Source organism: Macrotis lagotis, chromosome 4 (assembly GCF_037893015.1).
Source record: "Macrotis lagotis isolate mMagLag1 chromosome 4, bilby.v1.9.chrom.fasta, whole genome shotgun sequence".
Classification (NCBI taxonomy): Eukaryota; Metazoa; Chordata; class Mammalia; order Peramelemorphia; family Peramelidae; genus Macrotis; species Macrotis lagotis.
The window spans coordinates 112268638-112285686 of record NC_133661.1 but is presented as its reverse complement, the minus strand read 5'-3'; the positions used below and the strand labels follow the sequence as shown (position 1 = coordinate 112285686).

Below are 17049 nucleotides of genomic sequence, written 5' to 3'. Positions count from 1 at the left end.
GTAGCCTGTAAGAGACACTAATTATCATACTATAGCTAGTGAAACAAAGGTGACCTCAAAGGACATAAAAGTCAACTAAAATACACTCTCTTCTTGCTTCAAAATCAACATTTAAACTGGTAATCTATAAAGGAATCACAATGTCAGCCTGCTCCTGCTTCTCCCCAGATACCCAAACTTCTGTCCAGATATCCAAACTTAAAATAAAGAATGAAACTGATTTGGATGGATTGCATTTGTAAATACTATTTCCAGTCAAGCTTGATCAATTAAATAAAAAAGAAATTAAATTTCACTCAAGGTCCAATTCTATCATTGGGCACTTTTCCTCTTGTAAAGAGTTTGTGGTGCTCCTTTCCTTTCATGAATGGGATGATCCTGATGGCCTCTGAGGTCCCTCCTAAAATGTTAAATTCCAGGTTTACAGGACCTTCAGCATAAAAAGGAAAAAAATTATGCCAGAAGTAAAATGAAAGGGACAGGATTTGTTAGTGGCCTTGCAAGCATCGAGCAAAATTTAAGCAATAATACCAAACTGGCTTGTTTTGTTTCTCTATTTGCTAACTAATAATATTATTATGGAGCTATTTTATTGCATTGTACTTGACAGTAATTTTAACTTTGCAAGGTTAAAGAAATCAATTGCCTATTCTAGTTGGAAGAAAACAAGGTGAAAACATGATACATTTAACTTTACTGGTTTCTAAAATTGTTACAGCAACATGAATTAACTTCTCAGAAGAACAAGGTTATCTTCTTCAATTAAAGATATGACCAGCTGGCCTTGTGTCAGTGTGTGTTCTTAGATGTGCTTGGGTACATAAAGCCTATTGCTTGGCTCCTTTATCAAATAGATCTTGCTGAGAGGGAATTTGATGCCCAGTGGAAAAGCAAAAGAGAACAAATATACTGACTTGTGTTTTAAGGAGTTATAAAACAGATAATAAGAAATCAATAAATCATTTACAGACCTTTGTACTTTTCACTGCACTTTCCAACTCTACCTTTTAAAACAGCCAGTGTATCTTTTTGTAGAGTGCCTAACAAACTCTACATGAGAGTAGGATTATGTCTATGCCTCTCCAAGATTTTCCCCAAGGCTGTTTATACCCGTAAATGATTCATAAATACTTAAAAGATTAGAGAAAGAAAGCATGACAAAAACAACCCTACTCATTAATATAGTTATTAAACTGAATATCCCTACTCCAGAGAGTCAAAGATACACTAAATGTAGGTTAAGTGCCAGTAATGGGTTTTTAATTATACATTTTTAAGTAAGTACTTATTCTTCCCTTCCCTACTTTCCTCAAGAATATTTAAAAAAAATTTTCAACATGAATAGATTTTGTTCTTTAATCACACCAAAAATTAGACCTAGAACAATAATTTCTAACTCTGATTTTATAGCACTCCACCATGCTTTAAATGATCAAAAAGAAGTATCAATCTATTTGGTGACTGGAAATTGGAAAAATTTATAAGATTAAAGAATCAGATTGAAAGTATAATGTTATATTTGAATATACTGGCCTTAATAACCAGACTAATATTAATTCACTGAGAATAATAAAATCAGACTGCCAAAGGTGTCTTATCAAGATACCACAGCAATAAGGAAGGTCTGAAGAGTTTTATAACACATTAATGAAACTAACTAGTAAATGAATATCATGCCTAAGTTAAATGCAAAAGGAAATTTAAATAAATACAGATTTTCAAATTAAATATAAATTAAAGATTTACATCCTGAAAAATTTAAACTTTTCTCTAATACAGACTGTTTTGATGAACCAGAAAAGCATGTCAGCACTGCTTCAATGATCAAAACTGACAAACTAAAATCACTAATGTAATTAATATTCTGTTTTTCAACTAAAAAAAGAAAATTCAGAAATAAAGATCTGAAATAGCTGTTAGATGCATTTTTAAAAATTCAATAGAAACTCAATAAATGTCTGTGAAATGTTTGACAAAAATGGAAAAGGGACTAGTACAGATAGATGGGTTAGCATACTGTTATAACCAACATCTTGGAGCACTATGATAGTTAACTAAAACTTACTGAATTTCTGATCACCATTTTAAAAAAGTCTTAAAGAAATGAAAGGCAATTCAAGTGGAAATCCAAAAGAGATACTCACGTTTCAACAATCACAAAGTATCCTGGAAAATGTTGCTGCAAAAACATGCATCCCAAGGAAATAAAAGAAAATCAAAGCAAAGAAATATAAAACTTAAAGAGTTGGAAGATTACTTTGACCCAATCCCCTACTATAATGTAATAACAATTTGAATAACCTTAGACTAATCCTTTCACATAACTACCCCCCAACAAATGTTCAAAATAATAGTAATAATGAACATCACCATATCTTTCTCAAAAATCTCATCCTTCTACAGCCTTCCCAAGTAACTCTGCACATGACCTTTGACATATCACGTTTGATCTCCAAGCCTTTTTTGCTAAATCTTTTTTTGCTAAACAGTTTTGACTCCATTATAATTATTTTGTTCATTAATAATCAGGATCCCCAAAATAAATAGTAAGAAACTCTATAAGCATATAAAAGAAAAAAGGATAAAGGAAAGCCATGTATAAAACTGTTTTTAAAAGTGATGCAAGGAAAAGCAATAGAATAATTTTAATTTTGCTTAAGACTTTTTAAAAAAAAATCACATTCAACTTTTATTCACAAGTCAAGACCAGTTAAGATGTGAATATGGTTCCATGAATTATTAGCTGGCAGACAGATAAACTCATAAAAATGAATGGAAGGTGACCATGTATACAGGTAGGCACTGGATAGAAAAGGAAGTCAGTTTTCTTAAGCAATTTTTCTTAATTTTGAAAGGCCCTGAAAAGTATGTTGTACACTGCTACAACACTGAAAAAAAGTAAAGATTATAGGAAGACGTCAAGTAGGCAAAACCTTGAATCTAAACAGTTTGTCAATATTTAATACTTCTATATCACAAATGACCAAATTCTTTCTCAGTGTAATAAGTACCTACCTACAAATGGCCCCCATTTCATGAAATAGTTTTCTTATTCTTTTCAGGTAGGTATAAGAAAACTCTCCTAAACATATTATTAGGTTACAAGAACAAAAGCAGTTTACAGTAATCCGAAAAAAATGTAGAAAATGTAAAAGTCCTGAGTTTTTTGTCCAAGAACATGGGCTTGCAATTTAAATCCCAGTTCTTTTCACTTGATTACATAGATGATCTTGGGGAAATCATTGAACTTGTCTGGGTCTAAGTTTTCTCATCTGTAAAAATAAGGGGCTGGAGAAGATAATTTCTAAGGCTCCTTCAATGCTAAATCTACAAACTTCAGTATTTCCAAAGAATTCAACGTCCAATAATTAAGAAAAGTCTAATAAGACAAAAAGGTATCAGGCTTACCTTTTTCAAATAAATGAGGGGAAGTAGAAGTAGAAAAAAATTTCTCATTGGCTACCAAGAAATAGAGATTTCTTTCTTTGATTCTAGGACCATTAGTATATTGTGGGATAAAAATATTGAGCAGCTTTTTAAATGATACTTTTAAATAATATCATACCTCATTTGCATTTTGCCTTTCATTCCCTCTACTATTTTTTTGATAAATTCTACTATACAGAAATACTATGCTTTAATTTGGGAACTATATAGGACAGATTTTTATCTGGATTTTTTCTTAATTTTTAAAACAACAAAAGTGCAAATAACTACTATGTATAGAAGAATATATACTTACTTCATGGATGGTTTCAAATAACTGCTTAAACACTTTCCACACATTTAGAGACAAATGCAATAGAGTAGAAGAGTATTTGATTAGCAATAACTTGCATAAAAAGATTACAAATTAAGTGTTGCTATAGAGTATTTTCAAATTGTAAAGCCTTGAATAAAAAGTCAATTCCTAAAAAGCATCAGTCTTATTGATATCAAAGATTTTTTAGGAAATATGGAGTAGTATGTTGGGTCAAAGAAATTAAAATGAGAACTATAAACACTTGAGATACAAACATTAAAAAAGACAACATTAAAGCAGGTATAACCATCAGTGGGCAACCAAGTCATACAACAGCAAGTATTCTAGGTCTGGAGTCAGGAAAACCTGAGTTCACTTCTGGCCTAGACACTTAGTTGCTGTATGAACCTGGGCAAGTCACTAAACCCTGTGTACCTCAGTTTCCTCATCTGTAAAATGAGCTGGAGAAGAAAATGGCAAATCATTCCAGTATCTTTGCAAAGAAAACTCCAAATGAAGTCATGAAAAATTGGACTCAACTAAAAAAACGACTGAACAACAAAAATCACTACTTTCCTTAGGACAACTCAAGAAATATAGTCTGATAAAATGGGAAAAGTCTAGTTATTTAAAGCATCACTGCATACATTACAAATATAAAGAGCAAACTACTCTAAAATTAAAAAATTAAGAAATAATTAAAAAATGTCAAAGATCTCAAAGTGAGCATTTAATAAAGTTTGTTGAATGATATTAGCTTACTGATTTTTTAAACCAATACACCAGAATTTAAAGTACCAAATGAATATTATTTCTTTCTTTTCTTTTTTTTTTTTTGCAAGGCAATGGGGTTAAGTGGCTTGCCCAAGACCACACAGCTAGGTAATTATTAAGTGTCTGAGACTGGATTTGAACTCAGATACTCCTGACTCCAGGGCCAGTGCTCTTATCCACTGTGCCACCTAACTGCCCCTAAATAAATATTATTTCAAAACAATGTATCATACTTGCAAAAAAGTTTACCCCAAACCAAACTTGAAGGTAGGAAATGCTAATATTACTGTCATTTTTGCATAGAAGGAAACTGAAGGTCAGATCAGTTAAATGACTTGCACATAATCCAACAGTCCGTGTCAGAGTTCAGAGAGTGACCCTGAGTAGCTTCACCTTTATTCTCCTGATGCTGTCATTGCATGAAATAGTTCTGAAACTTCTTTCTTGAGGGATGTGTTTATTTGGATGTATAAATTCTAATAGTGTGTATTTTTAAAAGTATTTTTATTATTTAATAGTCACATTACACAATTAATACCTTATCAGCTATAGGAAGTCATTCACCACAAGGATAAATGACATTAGCCCCCTTCATTCATGGATTTGACAAAAAAGAAAAAAGAAACTTGGAATCTAGTACCAAATATAATTCCCTTACCTTTTTCTTGTATATTGTGCACTCGATATTTCTGGTTGATTTTTAATCTAATAATTTATACAAGTCAACTTATCTATCTTATTCCATTGTGGTAAGAGAAAATAAAACCCCTTTTGATGGAAAATATGGTAACAAATTATGATAAAGATGATAATTTTTTCTTATAAAATTAGTCTCCCCTTAAAAGTTAATCATATATTTCTATGAATCCATGAACAGCAATATGACAAATTCCTCAAAAAGCAGAATACTTTCACATCTCATCTAATATCCATTACCTTTTACTGAGGGTGCAACAACTCATGTCTCATATGTAAAACTCAAAAAAAAAAAAAAAAAGAAGAAGAAGAAGAAGAGGACAACATATTTGGTTGACCTTAGAGGTAAACTGCAATTTTAACATTTTCCAGGCAGCAAGAGAAATAAAATATTGTCATGGTGCCTCAAGTATTCTCCTGGTCTTCTTTGAAGATGCTGACCCACACTGATTGTTGAGGTTACATTTTGTACTATGCTTACCTTTGGGAGATTTCCTGTTAGACCGAAAACATCAGATAGGGTAGGCCTTGAGCTGACCTCACACTTGCCGTAGGAAATTAAATCAGCATGCCAAGTCAGTCATCATTCCTATATAAAGTATCTTAGAGTTTGGAAAGGCTTTCAGATGTCATTTGCAAAGGGTCCAATTCCAGTCATGTATTTTTTTAAGCAATAGATATAACTATAACTTACCATGTGAGGTCCATGAGACTTTTATATTATTTTTTTTCTTTTGTTTCTGCTTGGGTTTTTTTTTTTGGCAAGGCAATAGGGTTAAGTGACTTGCCCAAGGTCACACAGCTAGGTAATTAAGTGTCTGAGACTGGATTTGAACTCAGGTCTTCCTGACTCTAGGTCAGTGCCCTATCCACTATGCTACCTAGCCACCCTGAGACTTTTATATTTATAGAAAATCTCATACCCAAAAGATTGCAAAGTCACTGACAAAGATCAATTCTAAACTAAAGTATACTCCTCTGCATTATTCCTCATGGATCAGTCTCCTTTTTAAAACTTCCAATGACAAAAAACTTACTAAGTTCCAAAGTAGCCCATTCCACTTTGGAATAACTCTTAGTTCCTTCTTGAAATTAATATGACATTAGTAAGGCATTAATTTGAAATTAATGGTGGTGAACTGAGAATATATAGATAATCTAAAATATTTATAGCGGCTCCCTTTGTAGTGGCAAAGAACTAGAAATTGAAGGGATGTACACTGATTGGGGAATGATCAAATAAGTTGTGGTATATGACTATGATAGAAAACTACTAGGCTATAAGAAATGAACAGGTTGATTTTAGAAAAACACGGAAAGAGTTGCATGAAATAATGAAGAGTGAAATAAGTAGAAACAAGAGACACTATATACCATAATAATACAATATTGTTTAAAGAATAACTGTAAATGACTAAATTATCTTTGTATTTTTAAATACTCAAATCAAATAAAAAGGACCAAGATATTATCTACCTCCAGAGAATGAACTGATAAATAGAAATGTGCACAGTACATTTTATATGTGCATATATATATTTATATAACACACATATCATTTATTAAAAATATATCTGTGTCAAATAGTGGCCTTCTCTAGGTGCAGAGTGGGGAGAAAGAGAGACAATTCAGAACTTAAAATGTAACAAAAAATAAATTTCAAAAAGGAAAAAAGAAAATAATAGAAAACTTATTATATACTTTGATCTAATAATTCCTTTGTTGGGAATATACCCTGACTTATAAAGAATATACATATGAGTTACAGAGAAATTTTTTTAAAGGATTTATATCCAAAGATTTTCTTAGCAGCATTATATATAATGGGGAAAAAACTTGAAGAAATCTAAATTTCAAAAAAACAAAGGAGTGTTTAAATAAACATTGATACATTAGTGTAAAGAAACAATGGAAAGACACTAAGACTAATATAAATGAATAAAAAGTAACCAGGAAAGATCTTTTTGAAATCCAAAATTCAAAGAGCAGAATTCAAAGGATAGGATACATAAAAGCTAGAACCCCCAAAGAGGAAAAGTGAGTAAAAAAAATGGACAAAGAAAACTGGAAGGGGACTTGTAGGGGAATGAAGGAAAAATCATGATGCTTTATGCAATGAAATCAACCAAAATGAAAGGAGTTACTAAGCAAGGCTATTACTTGTACTGATATTCACTACTTTTTTTAATAAAATATTTTTTAAAAGTAATATGCATATAAAATTCTTGTTTTTGCTGAATCAAAATCTTTCCCTACAACTCCCACTTATTGGTCTAAGTTCTGGGGTCAAGCAGATAAAGTTTAATCCCTATCCCACAGGACAACCCTTCTGATATTTGAACATGGTAACAATATTCTTTTACCTAGAAATTATGAGACATGTAGCCCAAGGACACAAAAGATAAAAGGAAGGTCCCACACAAACAAAAATTTCTGTAGCTGTGCTTTGCAAGGGAAGAGAACTGTAAGGGGAGAGGATTCCCCAATTCCTGACAGAATATTATCAATCCACTGAGAAACCTGGTACAACCAGCACAGGATGAGAAATGAATTCTACAGAACCGAAGCTTCCATTTCTGTGACCAGGGAAGAATTCAGAAGTCCTGATGGGGAGGAGCCTTGCCTAAAACTGACTGAGGATACTGACTTGTCTGATGTGACTTTGCTTACTTGTTAAGGATGGTTTGGGGAGAGGGAGACAAAAATAGTAACAAACACATGTTTACAAAAGGAAAACAGCAAAATATTTTTAGAGGAAAAAAAGACATGGAAAAGAAAATTTGCATGATATTCCTATGGATGATAAAATGTTCTAGGATTTGTTACAGATAGCTCCCCTCAGCACTGATTTATTCAAGTGTCTTTAATGCCAGCAAATCTGGCAAGGATTTAAGATACTGACAGACAACTGGTCAAAGTGTCCAAGCTTTCTGTCTAAGTAAGCACACCATGCAAAAAATGTTCATTTAAATGTCAAGTTTGTTGAATCCATTCCAAATCTAATAAAACATGGTCAGAGTATATACCAGGCATGAAAGGCTAATGAGCAAAATGCCAGACCACTAGTGCTGCCAGCAAGCTAGTTGTCAACCACAGCTTTCTAAATAATAATAACAACAAAGAATAATAATAATACTTGCATTGGGGAAGCAGAATCTTATTAGCTAACTTCTTTTTCCTCTTCCCCCCAACATAGTCTTTGTCTGGTTTCTTAGTATGTTTATACAAGCTACTTTGGAACCATCGATAAATGTAAGTAAAAAAATAATAATTTTCATTTTACTCCTTTTGTTTCAAAAGAAAAGTATTTGAATGTAGACTTTTTTGGTATATTTTCCAAGGTCTTGAAAAAAACTTTTAAAAATTATATTTTGATATATTTAGCATTAATAAAAATAAGGCAAGTTATCCATATTATAATGCTATTTAACCTTAAATTTCCAAGGATATTAAATGTTTTATAATATACTTCCTCTTCCTATCTTTGAAATAGTAAAATACTAAAAATATGAAGTGTTACAAATACTACTGGCCTGAGTTGATGAACTGATATTTAACTGAATTGTATTTTTGTCGTTGTTGCTATTCTTCTATGTAAAAGAAAAAAATATTAAATAATAAAGTGATGTTTTAAAAAGTATACAGTACTCATTTTCCTCAATTCTAAAAATGAAGGAGCTTGACCTTTGGATACAGCAATATCACTGATGGAAAGATATACCACAGGGAGTTCAAAGACAAAAGAAAAAAATTACAGGTGTACACAAATACACACACACACACACACACACACACACGATTAAAGTAGCAAAGAAGAGAAAGTGGGTGCCCCTCAACAGGAAAATGACTAAAGAAACTATGGTACGTGAATGTACTATTATTATACATTAAATATTTAGAAGTCACAAATATGAAGAATTTGAAGAAAACTGACAGGGTCTGTATAAATTAAGGCAGAACAAAAATAAAAAGATCTGGAACAACTTATGTGATGACCACAACAATGCAAAGAAAAACAACATGAAAGCTTTTAGGACTTTTAGCACCACTATATTATGACCTGAGCACACTGGTTGGTGAAGCACACCTTGCATCTCTGTGCCGAAAGATCTGATTGGCTTGACTGTACTTAGTTATTACAAAAAAGAATTCTCTTAATTGGGAAGTCATTGGGAAATGATAATGATATAAAAAATAAAGAAAAGAGCATCAATAAAATATTTTAAAAGGACAGATAATTTCTAAGTTCTTTTACTTACTCTAAAATGCTCTTTACTAACTATAAAATCAAAATCAGGTCAACAATTTTTGCACACAGGAAAAAACTTTAAAGTATAATGCTCAAATGTAAAAGTAAAATGTTTTCTGGCTTTCAGAGATTACCACTATTTCTATAATATAAGAAAGGAATCACTGCTTCTTTATGCTTGTAGGTTCTTACCTTCAAAAAAAAAATCTAGAGTTTGAAGACTATGTTCCTTCCTCTTGGCTAGGTTTTAGAGGACTTGCTGTGATGTGAACACCAGCAATGGTATCCATTTATTCCTATAGAAAAAATATATTTCTATTGGAAACAAGGTGCTTGGCTTGCTACATACTTAAAAGACTCAGCAGAGAAGAATTTAAAAACCTAAATGTGATTTAGATTTCAAAGAAAATCGGAATCCTAATTCTTTTGCTCCTGATATCTTAAGAATCACAAAGAGAGCTGACAGTATATTTATACACTTCATAAAAAAATAGCATCTTAATTTTATCAAAAATTGTTACAAGCATTAATAAAAAGGACATACTAAAAAAGTGTTGCACATTTCACAAATTCCCTCAAAGTGCATTATTCTCCCCCTATCCTCATTCATCCTACTAGAGTTGTAAATAGTTCAGCAATATCATCAAGATTTCTGAAAATTTGATATTGCTAACTTAGGATTTTTCACTTTAGGCACTGTACATTTATCAAGGTCATCAATAAAGACCTAAATTCTTAATTCAATTGAAAGAAGTTTTCATTTTTCCATATTTTCCATATTCTCCATGTTACAAAGTTCAGAATAATATTTCTTCATTCTCCTTACTATAAATACAGTGATGATTTAGAGGTCCCACTAAGATTGAATGTAATGATTCCTACAAAAGAGAAAGAAGCATTATGGCTCCAACATCTTTCACCCAGACTTGTTCTCACTTTCTCAACAGCTGTTGGCTAACATTTTGCTCCTTAAGAAATCACGTTTTACAGATTAGCAGTTTGTCAGAATGTGATTTATGTTGATGTGTTAGTGACAGAAGAACTTTGATTGTCATTCATTTAATCAGAAGACATTTTCCCATTTGAAACTGAACACAACATTATAACATTACAAAATTAAGCAGCAAAACAGGTAACTATCCAATATCCTTTAACCTAGGGACTCCATTACTGTCCTATGAAAGTCAATGATAGAAAGGTCCCGCACCAAAATATACCAAAATATTCATTGCAGCAAAAAGCAAAAACTTAGAACAAGGTATGTGACCATCAACTGGTAGAGGGATGAACAATAGCACAGGAATGCAATAATATTGCTTCTTAAGGAAAAATAAATAAGGCAAACTTGAAGAAACTTAAAAATTTTAAAATATCTATATCTAGCTTCCTTCCCTGCCCCATCAAAACCATCTCTAATATACATATGAATTATGTATTATTTGAAATGTGTCTTACTTTTCAAGCAAGGTAACAAGTATAAGAAAACTGTTTACATACCAAACACCCTTCATCTCCTCTAAATAAGATGGAGGCACCCAAAAGGCAAGGAGGACTATTTCACTTTGTCTTTATTATCTCCAGCAAGTCTATCAGATTGTTCAGTTATTTTACTAGACATCACAACATTCTTTATTCCAAAGTAACTGATACTTATTAAAATTATTTTATTGAAGAAATAATGGAAAATTTTTCAACATAAGTAACCACATTTCTCCATTCCCAAATTAAGAAAATATGAAAACCATCCTACTCATATCAACTTATTTGTCTAATAGCCAAATTCTATCATATTTTTTGAAAGAGATTGTTCTGAGAACAGAAGTTCAGAAAGTTTTATTCCTAAGCATCTAACAATACACTCAATCTTCATTATTTCCTTCCTTATTTTTAGGAGACATAAATAATTTTAAATGATTCTTTACCATTACCCTCTAAAGAAATATGTTTTCACCTTATCATTTACCCTAAAAATCAGGCTACAGTAACAATAAAGAACTAAGTAATTCTATTACCAATTATAACAAAATCACTCAATTTCATTAAGGATATCAGCTGAAAAGTCATCTACTCATTACAACATGCACTCCAAGCTGTCTATGACCTCCAGAAAGAGTGATTTCCTTATTTAATGAAGTCGTCAGTACCCTCTTAGTCAGTGCTAACGAGCAGACACCCGTTCTAAAATGGAAGCTAAATCTGCCCCTCTGCCACTTTCACCCTCCCCCCGCCACAGCCAAACAATTATAACCAGTCTAATGCCTCTTGAACATGACGAACTCTTCAAACTTTTCTCCTGCCTGTCCAGTCTCCTGATTCATTAACTTATTCATTTGACGAACATTTTATTCAATATTTATCATATGCTAGATACTGGGTTAAGTACTGGCTAAAACTCTCCCTATTTTTCTAACCCATATCCATGTGATATGGACTCAAGGCCTTTCACCATCCTGGTTGCCCATCTCTAGATGACCTCCAGAACATTAATTAATGTTCTTCCTAAATTGAAAGACCCAGAACTGAATACAACCCTCTAGATGTGAAATAAATGACTTGGCCAACTACAGTAAGCTCATCACCTCCTTATTGCTTGGAAGCTAGGTTTTCCCCAACGGAGCATAAAACTGAATTAACTTTTTTTCATGCTACCTCACATGCTTATTCCTATTGAGCTTTCAGATAATTAAAACATCCAGAAAAAAAAAGTCTGAAAAATCACACTTCTACCTTCCTATGCTTATGAAGTTTTTTTTAAAATATGTTTAATGTTTTAAATGTGTCCTTATTAAATTTTATCTTCTGGGATTACATCCATTGTTATTCTAGTCTATTAACATATTATTGGAATCTGTCATTCCTCCTGACTTAAGTCATCTGTAAATATGGCAGGTCATCTATGCCTTTACTCAAATGACTGAGAAAATATTAAGGAAAAAAAAGTCCAAGGTCATAGATCTCAGGGAGCTAGATGGAACAGTGGATAAAGCATCAAGCCTGGAATTGAGAAGATGAGTTCAAATCCAACCCTCAGACATTTAATAGCTATGTGACCCTGGGTAAGTCATTAATTTGTTTGCCTTAATTTCCTCATCTATAAAATGAGCTCAAGAAGAAAATGGCAAACTTCTCCAAGTATCTTTGGCCAAGAAAATCCCAAAAAGGGTCATGAAGAATTGGTCAAGACTAAACAATAATAACAGAGATTTCAGTGCCACTCCATAAGGTGAAAATGAATCATTAACAACTACTCCAAGTCCAACCTTTCAGTTTTTGGATCCATTTAACTGTACTGTGATTAAGCCACATCTCTCCACCCTTTTTACACAAGCATAGTTTGAGATACTTTATCAAACCTATTGTTAAAAGACAGTTATACACAATCCACATTATTACCTTAATGTATCAGTTTGGTAACTGTCAAAAAATGTTTTGTTTTGTTTTTTCTAAATAAATCAGACAAACTAAAAGAGTTAGACCCGATAATAATTCAAAGAGAAGGAATGTATAATTACATAAAACAAAGGTTAGATTAAAGAAACTAAAACTTTTTTTCTTCTAAAGGTCACAGAGTCAGACTAAGGAGCATAATTTTTGTTGTTTGTTTGTTTAGGTTTTTGCAAGGCAAATGGGGTTAAGTGGCTTGCCCAAGGCCACACAGCTAGGTAATTATTAAGTGTTTGACACCGGATTTGAACCCAGGTACTCCTGACTCCAGGGCCGGTGCTTTCTGCACTGCGCCACCTAGCCTCCCCTCCCCGTAAGGAGCATAATTAAACCCAAAACTTAAGCTAAAGTTATATGTCTCTCAATTTATATTCAATTAAAAATATTTTGAACAAAAAGAAACAAATGTATGTTTGTATGTGCATGTATGTACACACACCACAAATACATACATCTATACATAAAAATATACATACACATGTAGTAACTAAATATTGTTGCTGCATCTATTAAGAAAACACAGAAAACATCAAGGCCATAAAGGATAAATAGGTTAGAAAAAAAGAGGCCCATGTATGCAACATATAAATCATACTGTTTATTTTTGGGAATGTTGAATTACTGGTATTGTTATTATTTATATAACTCATTTAAGTAATATCAGAACCCGAGTACCATAATTTAGTAATGTTCAAAATGAACAAAAAGAATATGAATTACTGCTCCTCTACTTAATACTTTTCCAAACTCTTCTTGTTTTAGAACTGTCAAAATTTGCCTTCAAAGGTCCAGTCATCGCCAATCTCAATTTATCTGGTAGGCTTTTAATATCCTAAAATGACTTTTAATATCCTCTATGTCTCTCTTCTTTCCCTGCCTCTAAATCTGCCATTTGTCACTTGGTTATTCTAATTGACTCCTTAGATATCTCAATCAGTCAACCCCACCTCCCAATAATGAAGAAACAACTTGGCTATAATTACTACTCTTTGAATATTCCTCTTTTGACTCCCAATATTTAAAAGCCCTGGTAAACTTAGATCACTTCCAACATGTATCAGTTTACTCATGGGCTAGCCAACCAAGACTCCCACTGTCAACGTAACAAAAACATTTTATTCATAACAGTATTGAACAATAAAGAGGGTAAAGAAATTCAATTAGATTCAATTTAACAAATATTTAATAAGTGTCAACTATATGCTAGGCACTATGAATATAGTTTCACTCCCTTCTCTCCAATCCTTTCAAAAACACAATAGACTGCAATATAGGAAGTCTAGGCAAAGTCTCTAGAGTCAGAATGGTATAAAATTTCTGTGAAGGCAGTGTCAGTTTCTCTACTATTCCTAGGCATTATTGTTCGGAAGTAGTTGTCAGTCTCATGTCCATGACAAAAAATGTCACTGTCCAGATGGCCCTGACCTGCAGCTGCCCTCTTCATTCAGTCCATGAAAAGGCTGTAAAGGTGTATGCCTCAGGCATTCATTAAATGACTTGAATATAATTAATAGAAATCTGAAGACACAGGTTTATTTTTGGTGCTTTCCTCTTTAAAGTCATGTAAATTTCTGGTCATCTCTATTAATATTCTTCTTTCTAGATTATAGCTACATTCAATGATATCTAGCTTGGTGAAAATAAGTAAGCAGTTTTAGATTTCTTTTTCTTTTTTGGTTTAAATCCCTTCTGATTAGATGTATAAGACAGATGAAAATATAGTCTTACCAACCTTGTTGGATATACTCCATCCCTGGTCAGGAGACAGTTATTCTTACATTTTCAGATGTGGTCCAGAAATCTAAATCTCATTTTCAAACATCATTAAACAATAACAACAACTAACTGTTTACTACCAAATCTGAATTTTCTCTAAATTTTTTGAGTTCCAATTTTGAATTCCAAATTTTTCTCCCTCCCCCTTGCCTTTTATCATTAGACATGATAAAAACACCAGCTCTGTTACTAAGGATTCTAATTTCTTTTCTACAACTTCCAAATCCTTAATAATGATATATTTCTTCTGGAAAGATTGTTTATAACCATTGGAAATTATCAGAAGTAGGTAATAATTATCAGGTTTGACAAATCTTGAGAGGGTTCCCTTTGACATCTTGAATATATGTCCTAGATAAGTAACAGATCTTTTTATTGTTATCAGGGAATCAAATATATGTCTCAGTAACCCTCAGTGGGGAGTCACTAAACTCCTCTATTAGTCCTTCTCCTCTAATCCTTTTTGAATAATCCCTCATGTAACAGCACCTGGGGATCCATAGCCGCACTAATTGAAAGACAAATACCTACTTCCTTCTCCAAAAGGTCCAGGCTATCCCAATATTTTATTCCAAATGTTTAGTAGGTTCTTCCTTTTCCAATCTTTTATGGATTATATTTTTTCCATACACACAGTCCCTGAACCCCCACTCCCACCCCACCCTCAATTTTCTAACACAGTTCAAGTTTCTCTTCTCCCTCTTTAAATCATATGTGTGTGTATGTGTGCCTGTGAAGGGATTTCTCCTAATTTGCAGAGGATAAAAACATTTTTAAGCACTTTTCCCTTCTCTTAGAGAAGAGAAACAACCTGCATTAATTACTCAGAATAGAAAAAAAAAATCACAGAAAGTATGAGTCAAAATTCTCCCTGTTCTCCATCTTATTATAAAAAATAAGATCTTCAGAATACAATATCATTCTTTTTTAATAGTATTTTATTTTTTCCACTTGCATGTAAAGACAATTGTTAATATTCATTTAAAAAAAAATTTAGTTCCAAATTTTCCTTCCCCTTCTTTTTCTAAAACTAGTAAGTCATTTATTATAGGTTATATATGTGCAATCATGTAAAACACATTTCCATATTAGTCAAGCTGTGAAAGAAATAAGTTGACCAAAAAGAAAAAAACCACACAAAAAAAAGTGAAATGGGGGCGGCTAGGTGATGCAGTGTATAGAGCACCAGCCCTGGAGTCAGGAGTACCTGAGTTCAAATCTGACCTCAGACACTTAATAATTACCTAGCTGTGTGGCCTTGGGCAAGCCACTTAACCCCATTACCTTGCAAAAAACTTTTAAAAACAAGTGAAATCATATGCTTCCATCTGTACAGATTATGTTATTCTTGATTCTTCTCTCTAATCTTTGATTTTCTCATATATAAGAAGAGGAATAATCAACAAAACAATCATCTATTTTTTAGGATCAAGTCTGTGATTTGACACAGACTTCCATTAAGAATCTTTCTCTACCCTGCAAACTAGAAAGTCTGCTGGGGAATCTGAAAGTTCAATGACTCTTCCAGGGAATAATAACAGCATGCATCAAAAGCAAGACTTGAACCCAGGTCTTCTCAGCAGCCAGGCTGGCTTTGTACCCACTCTGCCACCCTGGACAAAATACATCACAGAGTTGAGTGAAGTGCCCAATAAAACCTTCAAATCCTACAGAATGTGTTATCTTTGTAAATATTTGTTGGATTGAATTCTGAACAAATTTATATGTAATGTTTTTGGTTAACTAGAGAAAAATTTCTTGGAAAAGACATCTCAAAGGTAAAGGGTTTTATTTATTTATTTGTTTGTTTGTTTGTTTTTAGGTTTTTGGGTTAAGTGGCTTGCCCAAGGCCACACAGCTAGGTAATTATTAAGTGTCTTGAGACCGGATTTGAACCCAGGTACTCCTGACTCCAGGACCGGTGCTTTATCCACTGTGCCACCTAGCCGCCCCAGGTAAAGGGTTTTAAGGGCTTTCCGTGTGTCTTAATCACAGAGAAATAGTTGGATTAATCCTCTTATCTGTATGATTCTCAAAATTTTAAAGAGTAAACTCAAGAAACAATTTTTCTTTAACTTACTTAAACTTATAAAACAAAGTTTCTCTTTATTTGTACAATAAGGGTAAAAAAGTTCATCCTTCAAAGACAGCCTCATAGAGAAAGGAAAAAAATACTCAGATTTATCTTTAACTAGGCACAGTATTAAAAGTACCACAAACATTATGTAGCAAATATTATAGTTCAAAAGTTTCTGTTGAAGTAACATGATTCAAATAGGGCATCTTTTAACCTGGTGACAAAGCATTTGTCAGTCACATGGTATATTAAATAATAATTTATTAAACTACCTGGCATTAGCACAGTACT

General features: G+C 32.6%; 1 protein-coding gene across 6 annotated transcripts in view; it reads right to left on the bottom strand.

Annotated features, from left to right (window-relative positions):
• The window catches only part of NT5C2 (5'-nucleotidase, cytosolic II), a 136858-nt gene that overhangs the window by 51677 nt on the left and 68132 nt on the right, over positions 1 to 17049 (bottom strand). The gene's annotated exons all lie outside the window — the stretch shown is intronic.